This window comes from Aricia agestis, chromosome 11 (assembly GCF_905147365.1).
Source record: "Aricia agestis chromosome 11, ilAriAges1.1, whole genome shotgun sequence".
NCBI classification, from domain to species: domain Eukaryota; kingdom Metazoa; phylum Arthropoda; class Insecta; order Lepidoptera; family Lycaenidae; genus Aricia; species Aricia agestis.
Window position 1 is genome coordinate 7,527,539 of NC_056416.1, and position 17,598 is coordinate 7,545,136.

A 17,598-nucleotide genomic window follows, 5' to 3' on the forward strand; every position below is an offset into this window, starting at 1 on the left:
GTTGGGAATATTGTAGGTTGTGTATCAACAGGCAACCATACATTTTTTATGCAAGGTAATAAAAGCATTCAAGACATCATTTATTTTTGCGGCGACTAAAAACTTATTAGGCGACTTAAATATACTTTGGTAGCGTTTAAATATTTTAGCAACAATTATATTATGATGAGCTACGAGTACAAAACGTAAGATCTATAAAAACTCAATAGCGGCTGCTGCTTTTAGATAGCAAATAATAATAAGCGGGGAAAATGAAATAATAGGTGAGGTATTAAAAATTGTGACTTGGCAGCTAATATTAATAGTGGGATATCAAATAATATATTAATTAGCAACTATTGGCTTCCAGATAAAAATACACTTTCAGGCAATTGTTAGCAAGCAGTTTTAAAAATAAAACGTGTCCAATAATTAAGTATTAGGTTATCAGAATTTTTGTTTGTAGAATCGTAAATTAGTGAAAAAGCGACAAATATGCGTCGGTTGCATAGAATTGTTTGTATTATTCAAGTACACAAACACAAGTAAACTTTTTCAAAGGGCTCTTATAATGGTTCTATAATGCTTTATGGTAGTGATGATGATGAAATAACGAACATAAAAAACGAACATAACACTTCCTCCATTTTAATATTCTGATGTATTATTCTGATGTATAAGCTATATTATTGTAAAGTTTCATTAAAATCCGTAAAGTAGTGTTTGCGTGATAGAATAACAAACATTCATGTACATAATCCAACTTTTGCCAAAATAATTATAATATTAGTACTTAGGTTTAATATTTTTTACATACTTACACAATATTATTAGGAAAAGATAAGCACGTCTAATGAAACTGCACATTTCAGGTGAAAGTCATCTAATGCATAATATCATTACACCAATACACGTACAATATTACAATAATGGGACCATAAATGTACATAGTGTAGATGTAGGCAACATTAGTTTGAGAGGCGAACTACTATAGTACAACCAGCTTAAGCGCGACCTTCGTAGCATACTAAATGTATGCTACGAGTATGCAACGAGAGTCACACTTTAAGTGGTCAGAGTATAATAAGATCTTCGAAACTATTTTGAGATAAGCAAGCAACGACGAAAACCCTTTGAACCTCTAAAGGAGCTAGGGACAACGTCTTGGGACCTACAATTTAATAATTTAAAATAAGTAGGAAAGTATACAACGAGACATTGTTTATTTTGAGGAATTTTATTTCCATTGGCCAATGTCCAGTGTCCCTAGTTTCTCGAGGATCCTCGGCGAAACGATTACATTTCACAATTCGGGACCTCTCGTCTGAATGTGTTTTAAGCACGCATTCTGTAAAGTTCAATATCATTATCATACAGTGTTTGCTAGAAGAACCTTTTTCCATTACATTGAGATTCACGACGGAAGCCTAGCTGTGATATTGTTTTATCTTATTGGCTGATATTTTATTCTTACGTGTACAAGATATTGATCTAATCACTGCACTGATAGCTTTATCCGTGTTATATTTTATTCTGATTATATCTCACTTCCCTACCTTTCATAAATAAAGCTGACCCCTTACCTTATACTTGACCTTATACTTGATTTAAGTTTGGATTACAAGATTTTTTAGAAGCTGAATTTAAGGTAAGCCTTTCCGTTGAAGACATTTCCGCCTCAAATACCTGCGAGCCTATTCATGTCACTGATGATCAAATAGAAGCTGTCTCTTCTATTGAATGACTTCTAAAAATGCTTAAAAAAATATTTTGTATAATTAAAAAAAACTGTGTGTGTGTTAAGCCGATGTCAAGCTTACCCTTATCAATAGTGATATTACGTCAAGAACCAAACTACCACTAACTACCAACTAACCAATTAATGTTTACTAATTTTGGTGTACACGTTTGTCGGTGACCTTACCCTTACCTGTCCCCCTAGTTTGTTTCACATTAATGACAGCGAACGTGGCGGCGTGGGCCCTCGTGAAACACGTACTATTACAATAAATATGTAAATAAAACGACATTTACATAATTCAGGTCATTTGACAAATGGTTCAACCGTTTTCTCGTCGTTTCCAAGTAATTTGATGTGTCCTTCTTCCGTACCTAAAGGGTGAGCTGAGCCATCACTTACCTATATACTATTCTTTCATGATATGTATGCACCAGGCAGCGTATTACCGGGCTGTGTCTGATGATAGACTGAGACGGGCTCTGTCAGAATCAAATTTCTTGAGACAGAGTCAAGTAATTTTGGATTATATTACTTTAAGCAAAATTACGAAAATTTGCCAAGGCATCCATAGACTGATTTTAATTACATCAACCCACACTTCAGCCTACCAATCAATCTAAAACGAGACTCTATTTAAATCACATTAACGGTTATTCATCAAAGATGAAATCGAAACCAAAAGAGGTTTACAAGGGTGTACAAAGTACGTAATTAAGGTCGGAAATCCCAGTTACAAATTATTTACATTCGGTTTGTAATCACATAATTTTCTTTGTACTTGAAATGATGATTCAGATGGTGATACTCAGGTATGAAAATTGAGAATTATCACTGACCGGAAGTAAAATACAGTAAAACAATAAATTATTAAAACAATAATTTTTTCCATTATATTTAGTTACTAGCTGTTGCCCGCGACTTCGTCCGCGTGGACTTCAGTTTATAGCGCGCGATGTCAACAAAATTGGTATCAAAAGCTTTTATAAAAAAACCCTGGTAACCCTTAAATCAAAACAGCTGTGCAGTGTGCACATAATATTTCAATTTTTTAATTAAACTTTATATTTTATGCCAAATTTTCAAGCTTATTTAGCCCCTCAATTACACAACTTTACCCATAAACTATTTATCATTGATAGGTTTAAGGTTACGTCACTGCACAGATAAAATACTGATTTCTTAAATAACGTAAAAAAGGAATAACAATCGAATAACACGAAGTTATGATAATACCACCTGTTATAGAAATACTTTTGGGCAAGCGTTAGCGCGATGTAAGAGACGCACGGCGCCATCTATTATGAATTTTTGAAACTAACTTAATTTAAACAAATTTACGCATTTTCACACCCTTACAACGCTTTTTTCCAGTAAAAAAGTAGCCTATGTCCTTTCTCAGGCTTTAGACTATCTGTCTACAAATTTCATTACAATCGGTTCGGTAGTTTTGGCGTGAAAGCGAGACAGACAGACAGACAGAGATACTTTCGCATTTATAATATTAGTAAGTATAGATTAGTGTATGATTAAATAAAATGGTTTAAATGTTTGACATTTATAATAGCAAAACTTAGTGCCTAAAAGTGCTAAGAAGTCAAAGGCTTATGTTGTACTACACGTGTTAGTCAGAAATATTCGTTTTATATCCCAACATTACGATGTAACTTTGACCATTGAAAACCTAAAACATAAAAGTAGAATAGGATAAAAACCTAAAAACATAAAAGTAAGATCCTTTCTCGGGCTCCAAATTTTATTATTGTACTTTCTTCATATTCGGAGGCTAAGCGACCTTTATGTTTACGTCCATTAATTATTTCGGCAACTCGCTAATAACTCGAATGCCTAATCCCTCGCAACTTGGAAACGATCAAACAACTTTGTTGGACATTGTTAATGTTAGATTCTGTGGGCTTCGTAAATTGTTAATATACTTAACAATCTGAGAACGTTTGATCTCATCTTAGTTGTTGTAAAACAAATCGCTACGATACTTGTGAATTTTGATATTCATATATTATTATGACCTTTCTTTAATAATCTTATATATAAAATTCTCGTCTCACAATGTTAGGCCGCGTATTCCTCCGAAACGGCTTTACTGATTTTAACCAAATTTTATATGCATATTCAGTGGGTCTGAGAATCGGTTACTGGGTACTTTTTATATTGATAAGTGCCTTTGTTGAATAAATAATAATAAATTATTACAATTCGAGACTGACGGCGACCATTGTGCGACGGGATAGCGATGGACGTTGCCATGGAGACATACTTATTTAGTCACTTCAATAAAATAAAACGGGCGAAATCTATACTATCTATACTAATATAATATTATAAATGCGAAAGTATCTCTGTCTGTCTGTCTGTCTCGCTTTCACGCCAAAACTACTGAACCGATAGTAATGAAATTTTGTACACAGATAGTCTAAAGCCTGAGAAAGGACATAGGCTACTTTTTAACTGGAAAAAGGGGTTGTAAGGGGGTGAATATATATATTTAATATTATAAATGCGAAAGTATCTCTGTCTGTCTGTCTGTCTCGCTTTCACGCCAAAACTACTGAACTGATTGTAATGAGATTTTGTACACAGATAGTCTAAAGCCTGAGAAAGGACATAGGCTACTTTTAACTGGAAAAAGGGGTTGTAAGGGGGTGAAAATATATATATAATATTATAAATGCGAAAGTATCTCTGTCTGTCTGTCTGTCTCGCTTTCACGCCAAAACTACTGAGCTGATTGTAATGAGATTTTGTACACAGATAGTCTAAAGCCTGAGAAAGGACATAGGCTACTTTTTAACTGGAAAAAGGGGTTGTAAGGGGGTGAAAATGCGTAAAGGTTAAATTAACTTATTTCCAAAAACTCAAAACAGATGGCGCCAAGAGTCCCCTAGATCACGCTATTGCTTGCTCATGCGTATTTCTATAAGAGGTGATACCATGTTGAAGAAAGTTTTACGATTCTTTCAATTGTCATACACGTTACTAACTAATAACTCACCTACCAACTTAGATATCAAATTCAAAAACAACAGCGCCAAAACTACTGAACCGATTGTAATGAAATTTTGTACACAGATAGTCTTAAGCCTGAGAAAGGACATAGGCTACTTCTTACTGGAAAAAGGGGTTGTAAGGAGGTGTTTATGCGTAAATTTGTTCAAATTAAGTTAGTTCCAAAAACTGGAACAGATGGCGCCAAGAGTCGCCTAGATCGCGCTATCGCTTGCTCATATAACAACTTTTTTTCAATAATAATTAAATATCGAATAGTTTTTTAACAATCTATTATAAAAAATCATTATTATTAATAATAAGTGTCTGGGTGTCCAATTTTTTACATATTTAGAACTTTCATAATTTAATTGGATGTAGTACGGAATTTGACCTTATATACATCCTTAAAACCCTGGTACCCCTTAAATCAAAATACCCAAAACAGCCGTGTAGTGTGCACATAATATGATTTTTTTTATTAAACTTTTTTATAAGTACCAAATTTTAAAGCTAATTTAGCGTTACTCAACTTAGCTGCATAATGCATTACACAACCTTAGCTTTGCCCAATGCCCATAAACTATTTAGTATTTATTATTGGTAGACTGTTTCTGATATCTATGTTGGTAGGTGAGTTATTTAATAACATGTATAACAATCGAAAGAATCGCAAATATTAACTCAACATGGTACCACCTCTTATAGAAATACATATAAGCAAGCGATAGCGCGATCTAGGCGACTCTTGGCGCCATCTAATCCAGTTTTTGGAACTAACTTAATTTGAACAAATTTATGCATAAACACCCCCTTATAACCCCTTTTTCCAGTAAGAAGTAGCATATGTCCTTTCTCAGGCCTTAGACTATCTGTGTACAAAATTTCAATACAATCGGTTCAGTAGTTTTGGCGCTGTTCTTTTTGAATTTGATATCTAAGTTGGTACGTGAGTTATTACTTATTAGATAATAACATGTATAACAATTGAAAGAATCGAAAACCCGGATCAACATGGTACCACATCTTATAGAAATACGCATGAGCTAGCGATATCGCGATCTAGGGGACTCTTGGCGCCATCTGTTTTGAGTTTTTGGAACTATCTTAATTTGACCAAATTTACGCATTTTCACCCCCTTACAACCCCTTTTTCCAGTTTAAAAGTAGCCTATGTCCTTTCTCAGGCTTTAGACTATCTGTGAACAAAATTTCATTACAATCGGTTCAGTAGTTTTGGCGTGAAAGCGAGACAGACAGACAGAGATACTTTCGCATTTATAATATTAGTATAGATATAGATTTCTATAAGAGGTGGTACCATGTTGAATTGATATTTCGATTGTTATACATGTTATTAATTAACTCACGTACCAACATAGATATCAGAAACAACAGTCTACCAATAATAAATACTAAATAGTTTAAGGGTATTGGGCAAACCTAAAGTTGTGTAATGCATTATGCAGCTAAGTTGTGTAACGCTAAATAAGCTTCAAAAGGTATAAAAAAGTTTAATTAAAAAAAAAACATATTATGTACACACTACACGGCTGTTTGGGTATTTTGATTTAAGGGGTACCAGGGTTTTAAAAAGCTTTTGACACCAATTTTATTGACACCGCGCGCTATAAACTGAAGTCCACGCGGACGAACTCGCGCGCAACAGCTAGTACTTTATATGGCAAAGAAGAAGAGTACGTTTGCCGAGACAGCTAGTTTCTTATAAAAAAATTCGGTAAGTATATCTACTGTAGCGATGTCTTAGATTTCATAATTTTATGTTTTCGGTTTTATAATTTATTTAACAACTGCGTTTCATTAAAATTTATTTAAAATTAATTTACTGAAATACATAAAAAAATACTTATGCACAGCGAAACGAAACGAGTCACGACGATGCATAATGATACTTGATATTTAAATTTTGTATGCATCGTCATTATCGCGCCCCATTTCGTTTCTCTACGATGTGATCTGACCCTAACAATACTCGCCTTTAAGGCTATCAAATTATTTTCAATTACCACTTAGTACTATTGATATTTAACTAATTCTCACTTATAAAGAAGTTCTAATTGTGTTGAGGGGCGAACTCAATACTTATTGGAGAAATAATTGCTATTCGCTGATGCGGGGATCCCGTAACATTCTATTTTCCAATAATGAACAAATTCGCCCCTGCGGCACCGGGGCTTTAGTCCGATAAGAGTGGAACTAGTAAAAGGGGATTCTGTTACAATAAAGTAGCCACTTTCAATCATTTTATGCCCCTTCAGTTGCTTTGAAGCACATAAACATACTATTTATACGTGGGAGAGCCACGCTTCGGTACGAATTGCCCGGCTCGACCGGAGAAATACCACGTTCTCACAGAAAACCGGCGAGAAACAGCGCTTGCGCTGTGTTTCGCCGAGTGAGTGAGTTATCCGGAGGCCCAATCCCCTACCCTATTCCCTTCTCTTCCCTACCTTCCCCTATTCCCTTCCCTTCCCTATCCTCCCCTATTCCCTCTTAAAAGGCCGGCAAGCAGCTCTTCTGATGCTGCGAGTGTCCATGGGCGACGGAGGTTGCTTTCCATCAGGTGACCCGCTTGCCCGTTTGCCCCCTTATTTCATAAAAAAATAATACTATTTAGAACAGCTACTTCTAGTTGTAGTCAACGTCGTGCGGAAGTTGCTCATTTTGCCATGACTAAAACTATCCTATCCGTACCCGAGACTCAACCGTACCCATCAAATTCGGCTTATCACTTTACTCGTAAGCGTGAAAACAGGACATACGAGTATTATTTATGCATTTAAAATATTATTACAAGTACATACATTTTGTAGTTCCAATGGTTGCAAAATTTTCCGAAGCCGAGACCGGTGGTTCACAATGATACAAAAGGTAAATGAACCCTTAAAAGAATTTATAAAGCCACGTCACACCCATATCAAAATGCAGCTTTCTAGCCATAAGCTTAGCTACAGACAGACTGACAAGAGCGACATACATAAATTGCGGGAAGCCTTATTAAGTACAGAAAAGGACAACGTGGATGAAAATATAAAATTCTAGTTTTATTGCAGATAATCCCAGCTTCTGCCTGCTAAGTATATATCTTATATCTTTAAATGAGATAATTCTTGTATATGTATATATGGCTAGGAATCATTTTTAGAAATTAATGTCTTTTTATTTTCCTCATATTGCTGGGTTGGCCGACAGACTCAGCTCAGCAGCATATGCAGTAAGTAAGATTAGACAATTTTCAGATGAAACAACAGCACGTCTAGTGTATTTTAGTTACTTTCATAGTATTATGTCCTACGGTATTTTGCTGTGGGGCAATGCTGCAGATATAAATACAATTTTTGTGCTGCAGAAGCGAGCTGTGCGGGCAATCTACAAGTTGGCCCGTAATACTTAACTTAGAGAAAAATTTAAGGAAACTGGAATCTGAACTGTTGATTCTCAATATGTCCTATCAAATGTATTATATGTTAAAAAGAATATATATCAATTCACGAAAAAATGTGATACCCATGGGAGAAATACTCGTAATAAACATAAGCTTGAAATTCCGGTGACTAGACTTACTAAAGTCAAAAATTCTTTTAAAGGTCAATGTATACGCCTTTATAATAAGATCCCAGAAATCGTTCAAAATCTCTCAATTAATAGATTTAAAAAAGTTGTTAAAGAACGTTTGTGTACCAAAGCGTACTATAAAGTTACTGATTTCATGAATGATAGTACACCATGGGAATAGGGTCGCCCCCTACAGAGCTGTTTCTATATAATATTATGTATAATAATTGTACACTCGTTGTATTTTATTTAGTCACACTGTTATTTTATAATATATTTTTTGTAATTTTCCATCTTTTTAGAAAAAGATGGCCCCGTGCGAGTTTCTTACGCCGGTTCTTCTCGCCGGGTTAGTTCCCGAACCGGTGGTAGGCATCTGTGTAGCCCCGACGTTCAGAGAATATTTGAAAAAATTTATTCTGAATAAAAAATTTTGAGTTTGAGTTTGAGTTTGACCCTTCCTGACATCTATTGGCGAATAATAATACTATTTTGTGAGCAACTAATTGCTTTAACGACACAACAACAGCTAAAGCTATTCCAGCAGATGGCGTTGTTAAGTAACACGAAGTCAATGAGTGTTTGCTATACTGAGGAAAGCTCGGTTATCCAGGTACTTATATCTTTAAACGAGCAATTCTTGTGCATATATAATTGGAATCCCGAAATCGGCTCCAACGATTTTCATGAAATTTAGTATATAGGGGGTTTCGGTGGCGAGAAATCGATCTAGCTAGAAATCATTTTTAGAAAATGTCATTTTATTCGTGTTTTATCGAATACCGAGCAAAGCTCGGTCAAATAGCTAGTATTATATAAAACTATACAGTTCTTCTCAGTTCAGTTCGGTTCAGTATAGTATAGGTACGTCATGTTTTTTGTACTCTTTAGTCTTTACTCAATAGTTACTAAGTTCTGTATGTCATGGTTGTTTTGGTGCAATCATAAAGTTAATATACATAGCGGAATAGAGCAACAATCTCGAGTTGTCAAACGTAACCGAAATTGGTTTTATCTGTGTGGAAAAATATTATGTGTACGTATACACTAGGGTTGCTGAGGATTCCTCTTCCGCTTCCTCATAATGAAGAAGTTCCGCAATATTTTAGGTTCCTCATCCGTTACCGCATCCTCATAAATAAAAATAAAAAAATCCTCTTCCGCTATCGCTTCCTCAAAATTTAAGAGGAATTTGTGAAGAATTTCACTGCGCATGCGCGTCGCGTATCCAATCATGGCAACGCACACGCCAGAGCGCGAGAATTGTATCATTCACTCATCTTAATAAAAACGGGACCCTATTACTGAGACTTCGATGTCTGTCTGTCTGTATTCAAGCTTTATCTCAAGAACGGCTATAGCTAGCCTTCTGAAATTTTCACAGATTGTGTATTTTTGTGGCCGCTATAACAACAAATACTAAAAACGAAATTAAATTAATACTTAAGGGGGGCTCCCACACAACAAACTTGATTTTTTGGCCTTTTTTGCTCGTAATCAATAATGGCAATAGGTACGAGTACTCACTTGAAATTTTCACAAAGTCCTTAATTGTATGTGTACTTTAATGATTTATAATAAAATAAAATAAAAAATTAAGGAGGGCTCCCATACAAAAAAACACAATTTTTGGCCTATTTTTTCTCTATATCGGTACGGAACCCTTCGTGCGCGAGTCCGACTCGCACTTAGCCGATTATTTTTGTGTGCGTGTGTTGTGTATGTTACTGAGCTCCTCTTAACTGCTGGACCGATTTTGATGATTCTTTATTCTGTGTTTTGAGAACGGTATAGATTTATAGTTTGGTCCACTGGAAAATACCCTTTTAATTATTTTTTGTGTAATGTATGTACCTAGTTATGTACAGACTGCACAAAGGCTTTTGGTTTGGGTCCGCTAGTATTTATAATTTCCTATCATCCTATTCCTCATCCTCTTCCTCATCCGCATCCTCTAAATTTGCGAGTGACAATTCCTCTTCCTCCTCCTCTTCCTCATAATCACTTCCTCAACAACCCTAGTATACACTTACACAAGCATGATTGAATTGAGATTAAATTGTCAACGTGCGGTACGTGCCGACTGGACGTCAAAAAAAGAGCTGCTGTCATGCATCACACGTCTCTTTTTACCTCGCAGTGTTACTAATAGTGACATCTCTCTTGCTCAGGCCTTTGTTTCTCTATTCCGCTAGGTATATTTACTTTATGGGTGCAATAAAGAATTTCCATTCATTCATGTTCTTTAGAATATATGTATCACCTATACTATACTGAATAACTTCACTCTGAGTGTGAAGATGTACTTTTATTAGATCGTCCTTATGAGCATAAAATAATAATAAATCTACTACTTATATAGTAAGTGATTGTATTATAAGATTCATTACAACTTTAACTAACGAAGTCTAACATAATTTCATATTTATTTAAACTTATCTAAATAAAGTTTCAGAATTATACCAATTAAGGTTTTGGTCGTTTACAAACAAGCATTAAATAGATAAAACAGTTTATCGTTTTAAACTAATACTCGTATTGCCCTTATCAGCAAATATATGTCGTAGGATGATTTGATAAATCCGTGTTTTCGCAAAATCCCTAGAATTTTCGCGAAAATTCGATTTATCAAATCATCCTACGATGTCGTAGGATGATTTGATAAATCGAATTTTCGCGAAAATTCTAGGGATTTCGCGAAAACACTGATTTATCAAATCATCCTACGACATATACAATATTTAAAACATTAATAAAAGTTTAAAAACATGTATTTGTACCTCTGGAGGTACAAATACATGTAGAGTTAAATGTTTTCATATAACATTTACCTACATAATATGTATATTCTAATTCATTTGGGTCTGATTCGAGGTGACACATACAATGTGTTGTGTACATTAATTGTACCGTAAACGAAAGGGTTTACGACTAGAATCGTTTAAAGTAATTGAAATGTTCCAATTTTATATTGACAGATAGCTATGAATACCGTAATTACTGATTACACTCTACGTATCGACTTATGGCTCATAACTAATATCATGATTTATTTGATGTGAAATATAAAATTAATTTTTATTTTTTTTATAAAATCCTTATTTTATAAATAAAATAAAAAGGCCAATTAGCAAACGGGTCACCTAATGAAAAGCAACTACCGTCGACCAATGACAGTCGCAACATGAGACGAGCTGCAGGTGCGTTGCCGGCCTTTTAAGAAGGAATACACTCTCTTCTTGAAGGTTTGCAGGTCGCATAGGTCCGGAAATACTGCTGGTGATAGTTCGTTCTAGAGATTTTTTTATCTCTTTTTTTTTGGGTTTTTATCAATAAGACATGTCAACCCCATCGTATCCGCCGTAATTAAACTCTTCTAGAGTTTTACAGTGCGCGGCAGAAATTTACACGAAAAACGCACGGTGGAAGACTGCCACTCATCAAGGTGATGAGGATGGTATATTTTTCGCGTGGGGCTATGGCGAAAAGTTGCAGGCGGTATGATTCCGAACAATTCCTCAATGCACTTCCCGTGATACAACCCATAGAGGATGCAGAGTGAAGCTACATCTCGGCGTAATTCCAAGGGGTCAAATTAGAGCATTCTGCATTAGCAGCTTTAAAGTTACTCAATACTTAAAGTATGGTGTGAAAAAGCCTATTTATAAATCTTGTGGCCTTTCACGTTGGCCTAAGATGAGCGATTGCAATCGCAATCATGGTTTATCTTGGTCGAACGAGGAAAAAGTTTGTTACTCTTTCCGGAAATAGTGCAGTTTGCAATAAAGATTTGGATGTAATCATTATCTACAGATTGATATAGTAGTATGTCTGTAAATAATACAGCCCTTGCTCCACAGGCCCATTGGGTAGACCTTTGGTTCGCACTCGTAGAGGGTGCAGGTTCGATCCCGGGTGGAGACGTGTACCAATTAGACATTTTCTGATCTCAAGTACATAATACGGACACTCATACGGTGAAGGAAAACATCGTGAGGAAACCCGCACATGGTTGGTCCCAGACGTATTGACTAGTTCTTTCCTCTGGACTAGGCCGACTATGTTGCAAAAATGCCGTGTGTGCTTGGGCAACCATACGGACATTTAAAAATATTGTCCCAAGCACTACAGTATTAAATTTAAGGAGTGTTTACTTCGCTTCGAAAATATTGTAGAAATCATTCACAACGCATGTAAAGGCCTAGTTTTTTTTTCAACCCCAAAAAAATCATTATTCCCATAATAAGACACATGCAAAAGCTAGTTTAAGTATACATAGATTTTTCAAGAGAAGTTTTAATTAAAGCGTAGCATGCGGTGACGTGGGGGCAGACAGGAACAAATTTATCACCGACCGACCAATAACGCGTATAACCTAGCTGCTCCGAGTCGCTATTTCGTTGCTATTTTTAGTTTGACTAGTCCAAGTACCATGACCCTAATTTATAGCCGGAAAATGACAGACATTATGCTATTTATGTATCCGGAATTAAAAAAAGAAACAAACATATATCATTTAATATGGTTTTATTGCTTTTCAAAATATTCGCCGCGATGATCGACACACTTTTGCATACGCTGGAACCAATTTTCATAGCACTTTTTCCATTCTGATTGAGGTATCTCCAAAACGTGCATTTTGAACGCATCAACAGCCTTTTCGCGGCTCGAAAAACGTTGACCACGTAATTTGTTCTTCGCGTATGGAAATAAAAAGAAATCGTTAGGTGCCAAATCAGGGCTGTACGGCGGATGACCAGTCAATTCGATCTTTTGACCCTCCAAAAACTGAGTTGTTTCAGCTGAGGTGTGACAGCTAGCATTGTCGTGATGTAATATGATTCTGCGTTGTCGGTTGTCCTTTCTTATTTCTTCAAAGACTTCTGGTAAACAAATGGTCGTATACCATTCAGAATTAACCGTTTTACGATTCTCTAATGGCACTGTAGCCATATGTTCATTAATTCCAAAAAAACAGGCGACCATTTGCTTCAAAGTACTTTTTGCACGAGTAACTTTTGTTGGTTTCGGCTCATCTTGGAACACCCACACCGTTGACTGTTGTTTAGTTTCGGGGTCATATGCATAGATCCAAGATTCATCACCTGTGTAGATATTATAAACGGCTTTTGACGTACCACGGTTGTATTTTTTTATCATTTTTTTGCACCAATCGACACGATCCCGCTTTTGATCGATTGTCAAGTTGTGCGGAATCCAACGCGAACATATGTTTTTTACAGCCAAATGTTCGTGTAATATCTTATGTATGCTCGTCATACTTATGCCTAAGGACGCCTCTATCTCGCGATATGTAACATGACGATCACGCATTATTAGTTCCCGCACAGCATCTATATTTTGTGGGACAACAGTTGTTTTTGGGCGACCTTCTTTATTTTCATCCGTGAGCATAGACCGCCCACGATTAAACTCACTGTACCAGTGATAAACAGTGGTTTTTGATGGTGCTTCATCTCCAAAAGTTGCGGTGAGTTGAATAAAGCACTGTTGTTGATTTAGCCCACGCCGAAAATCGTAGTAAATCATTGCACGAAAATGTTCACGCGTTAAATCCATGGCAAATGAAGACACGCAATTTTCAAAATGACGCCACAATGGAAAAATAATTGACAGTCACATGAAACAAAATGTATTCTTCAACCAAAGAGTTCTATTTTCAAATGTTATAATTACTTTTTAAATATTGTTCTTGTAAGTGGCCAGTTCCGGATACATAAATAGCAGCCCTCGTAAATATCTATACGCAAATACATATTTTAACGATTTTTAGAGGCACTTTATTTGTGCGATCATATTTTACAAAAACATTTTTAAGTCATTGTTGTGTTGAATTTAAAAGTATTTCTTAGAATTTAGTAAGTAAGTACACTAAATCAAAGAAATACTAAGAAAGATCTAGCTTTACTCTTTATTAGTGTTCCGTACCCCAATGGTAAAAACGGGACCTTATTACTAATACTTCGTTGTCTGTCCGTCTGTCTGTCTCCAGGCTTTATCTCAAAAAGCGCTATAGCTAGACGTCTGAAATTTTCACAGATTATGTATTTCTGTTGCCGCTATAACAACAAAATATACTAAAACCAAAATAAAATTAATATTTAATGGGGGCTCCCATATTACAACAAACGTATTTTTTGGCTTTTTTTTATTCGATAATAATAATGCCAATAGGATAGGTACTTAAAATTTTCACAATGTCTTTAATTCTATCTATATCTATCTATCTATCTATGGATGCTTCACACCACGTCAGTCTGGCCCCGTGCTAAGTACCTGAAGGACTTGTGTTACGGGTACCAGACAACGGAAATATATTTAATACTTTTATACTATACATATATCTGAGATTTTAATTATATTATGCACGTATTTAATACACGTCCATGACCCAGGAACTTTGAATACTTTTTGTTCCGTCAGCGGGATCGAACCCGCGACCCCGGCTAGAGCTACCAACAGCCCACCAACTGAGCCACAGAGGTCGTCATAATATAATTAATTATTAAATGTGTACTTTAATAATTAACTATAAAATTAAGATAAAAAAAATTAAATAAGGGGAACTCCATAAAAAAACACTGTTTTTGGCCTAATCTATAAGCGAATATCCCGTAATAAAAAAGGCTCTTACTACTCTTAAGACCTCATACAAGTGTAACGGAACCCTTCATGCCCGAGTCCGACTCGCATTCGGCTGGTTATATTATTCGTAGAGTGTTACTTATACTTAGTTCACTTTAAAAAAACTTATTTTTCATGCGAACCTTCGCTTTGGTCGCGTAGGTTTGGCCGAAGCCTTATTACAAAGTATGTAGTATTAATACGTCATGTAGAAAGTACCTACATTGTAGTGGTACTAGCCGACCGTACGAGAAATGTAAGTTGCATTACTATCTATTTATGCGTTGTTTGTGTAATAAAACCGCTTTAACGGGTTGTACTGTGGTTTACAATTTACATACACGACGATATGGACACTTTACACTTGTATGAGATCTCAGGAGGATAGTAAGAGCCTTTTTTATTACGGGATATTCGCAGTAAAAGTACGTTGTTGCCATAAATAATTTTCATAGACATTTCCTCAACAATTTTTTCATGGTTTATCAAACTTACTATATATGTAGTTTATAACCTATATGCATCCTATATTAAAGACTACGGCCAAGGTCTATTTAAAAATAGCTATCGTTCTTTATTTATTATTAGCTCGAATTTATTATCAAAACTAGATGACGGCTGGAACGTTGCACCAAAATTCGTTTATCTCGCGGGAACCGTACATTTTTCCGGGATAAAAAGTATCCTATGTCGTTTCTCGGAACTCAAAGCATCTCCATACCAAATTTCAGCTAAATCGGTTCAGCGGTTTGGGCGTGAAGAGGTAACAAACAGATAGACAGACATAATTTCGCATTTATAATATTAGTATGGATCATATTTTATAATCACATACGTGAAAAGTAGCTATCATTCCCAGGTAGCACAAAATTGCTGAGTAGCGTTTGTGGGCACGTTTTTTACATTGCCATTTGCTATGAAAAATTGATATATAAGCTTCTACTCAAGCTCTATATGACCAAATTGGGCACACTTTATATAGCAAATTATTACTATATAGAAACGATGTAAGTAGCTTTGCTAAGAATTAAATGATTTTTAAAACATTGACGTATTACATATATTTTATGAAAATTGTTACTCGCCATAATATGAGCCTAATTTTATATGCAAATTAAGTTTTACTGTTAATGTATCTATGAATTTAGGTTTCATAAATTGTATTAATAATTAAAACATATTTTTTAAATATTTTATTTTTTATTTGTCACTAAAAGCTGAAATCAAGTTTCCTAAAAGTCTAAATACCTATTCGGTTAACAAAAACCACTGTTAAAAACAACTTATTATTAGGCGTAACCGAAATTAAACGTTAAAATCGATAATTCATAAAATTAGAAAAAAAATTGACAGATTGCACTCCATCAAAATCAATTAAAGGTATACTAGCATATAATTCACCTTTCATGACTGTTTTTCTTATGAATGCTATATAATTCACCTTTCATGACTGTTTTTCTTATGAATGCTGAGTAATTTGCTTTGAAGCAAATTACTCAGCATTCATAAGAAAAACAGCCATGAAAGGTGAATTATATGGCGGTCAGCAAATATTAATAGCTACTAGGCTATATTAATAACTTCTAATTGGCGAAAAGCTGTATAGATGGAACTTACTTGGCTAGAAATTACTGTATTGGGAGCTTCCATATGAAAGCTGTGTAAAAACGCTATAATTTTTCACAGCTTTTAATGAAAAAATATAGTTGGCTATGTAATATGGCGCTATTTGGCTCTTTCTAATGTAAATCACCGCTACATCACTGAAATATGACCAATAACGATATAAGCCAAATCTTATGTAGCATTTGTGCTACCTGGGTTTATTCTATATTATCAACGATTTACTATCAAAATTGAGGCAGTAATTTGGAAGGCCATTCATGGCAATTAAACAAACAATGCCTGTTTCAAATCTGAATATCGACATCGAAAAGCTTTGCTTTTAAAATATTTTTGTTCGAGTAAATACGGTGTGAATTGGCGAAAGAAATACGAGCCATTTGCTGCTCTTCCCACGGATCTGAGACTTTAAATTTCTTCCAAAAATAATAATTTAAAGTAAAGTCTCGACCAGACCAATTTTCAGCTGGTACAGTTCGCTAAAAATACAAAATTAATTGAAATATCAAATAGATTAAGCTCACAGACATAAATCTAGATAGATACCGCATGTGTATATGTACTTCGCATGCCATATCGCATTCCCAAACGACGAGCAATGCTCGTCTTTCGAAAGTCTTTTCTTTAGTCTGCTATCGGAATCGGACATCAATCGGAATTTCAAAAATACCTAAAAGTGCCGTATTGAGCCGTAGAAATTCAAATAGAAACACCGGCCTTGATAATGGACACGTTTCTTATCATCGGTACGTCACAGTAGGTAGTAAAAAAGTGGCACGCTCGTTTTCAAACAAATGGAGCGACATGCGGTATCTATCTTGATCTACGTCTGTGATTGAGCTGATACATCTAGGTAGTGCGCGCTATCTTTTCTGATACAAACTACGACAGATGAATAAAATCTTTACCAGCTTTACATATACAGTGTGTTAGTGTCAACACCGTTATCTTTGAAACCATCAAAATATGAGCCCGTCAAAATGAACAACTTTTTCTATGAGAACAATGCTGGGAACTCAAAAAAAATGCCG

General features: G+C 35.2%; 1 long non-coding RNA gene across 1 annotated transcript; it reads left to right on the plus strand.

Moving 5' to 3' along the window:
* Window positions 1–939: 939 nt before the first annotated feature.
* Window positions 940–17,248, plus strand: LOC121731757. Its single transcript, XR_006036284.1, has 3 exons — window positions 940–950; window positions 4,073–4,079; window positions 17,087–17,248. It is a non-coding gene; the product is annotated as an uncharacterized LOC121731757 (long non-coding RNA).
* The last annotated feature ends 350 nt before the right edge of the window (window positions 17,249–17,598 follow it).